We start from the raw sequence: 1788 nt of genomic DNA on the forward strand, positions 1-1788 counted from the left end.
ACGCAGATATGCAGAAATTTCAGAAAACGCAGAAATTGAAAAAACGCAGATATGCAGAAAATTGAAAAACGCAGAAATGCAGAAATTGCAGAAAATTGCAGAAAACGCAGAAATTGCAGAAAATTAAAAAAACGCAGAAATGCTAGAAAATTGCAGAAATTGAAAACGCCGAACTTGAAAATGCAGAAATTGCAGAAATTGAAAAAACGCAGACAATAGCAGAAATTGAAACTTGACAGCAAATGCAGAAAACGCAAAAAACAGAAATCTCCACACACTCCTTCCCTGCCTTTCCTACGATAGAAATTGCACCACAAGGAAGCGTAAAGTGCTAACCGAGCTTAGTGTAGGGCATATCCCCGGCAACGGCGCCAAAAATGTGCGCTCCTTGCCGCACTGTCGGAGCAAGGGACTTGCCAATACACCGTGTGCGAGCCACAAACGGCTCCAAGCACACAACAAGCCTAAACTAGCAAGCTCAAGAGAACAAAGGGTGTGTCACTCACCGCTCTACGCTCGCCTTCGTGGTGGATTCCTCGCCGCGATGAAGAAGAAGCTGCAGTCGTGCCGCGCTCAACCGCTTCGCCGCCGTCGTGCCTTCGTAATGCTCGATCGCACACACACTCTCCCTCTCTCTCTCTCTCTCTCACACACACACACACAAGGAGGTGAAGAAGAAGAAGATGGAGATGGAGCAAGAGCACTCTTCAATTGCACAAATGAGAGAATGAGTAAAAATTAGGTTTAGTTGGCTTTTATAGGAGCTCACCTCATTCACACTTGGGCGCCCATGCTTAGCCAACTAACCCCTTGAATGTCCAAGTTAAAGTGCGCCTCTCATCGACGATCACTCTACCTTTCCCTATTGGTCCGACAAGCCCGGTACCTGACTCTAAATAATACATAATACACGTCCGTCGTAGGTGATAGGGTGTCTGTGTGCCGTGAGGATTAACAAACCTCACATGAGATAATCAGTCTACAAAATATAATAGAATAGAGGTTAGTTTTATTTAGCTCTGTTCCATTTTGACGTGCATATATTTTCTCACCTCAAAGTGAACATAGGTAGAATTTTTTTTTCCTAAGTAGAGCTATCATACACTATGCTCTCACTGAAATTAAAATTTAGGAATCTCATGTCCAAATACATTGATATTTAATTATCTTTATTTGGATTTGCTACGTTTATCGGATTGTGTGATCGTACATGTTCAACAACTGCAAATAGATAAGCACTCAAAGATCTACTGCGGAGTGTGAGAACTTCGTGTTCGCACTTTAGATAGATATGGCAATCATCAAGGTTTGCAATTAATCTTCATGTTACAATGAGAATCAATTGTGAGACTTGATTAATATTATCAATTATCGTAATGTGTGAAAGTTGTAATCTTATGCTTTAAATAAATTGAAATAGCGCAACGTGATGATAAGATTTATTTGTATTGTTTTTAATAATAAGATTAAGATTTCGATTATTGTAATGTGTGAAAGCAAAAAGCTTGCACTTTAGAAAAATCGATGTAGTGCAATGTGAGCATTCCGATTAAAATGATTTGTTTTAAGTGATCCAATTATTGTACGTTTGAAAAGATAATTTGATTGACTGAGCATCGCTTGTGTGTTTTGTTGCTTTGAATTAATTTTTGACCTCGACATTGACAGTTGGATTTGTTGTTGCTAGCAAATTAAATTCATCTGTTAGCCATTATGAAGAGAATGGGGTCTAAGAGGGCCTCTTTATTTGATAGTTTAAGGGAGTCTAAGCTCTAGTATTAAAAAAGC

This window comes from Adiantum capillus-veneris, chromosome 29, assembly GCF_014529385.1.
Source record: "Adiantum capillus-veneris isolate H3 chromosome 29, ASM1452938v2, whole genome shotgun sequence".
In the NCBI taxonomy this organism is placed as follows: domain Eukaryota; kingdom Viridiplantae; phylum Streptophyta; class Polypodiopsida; order Polypodiales; family Pteridaceae; genus Adiantum; species Adiantum capillus-veneris.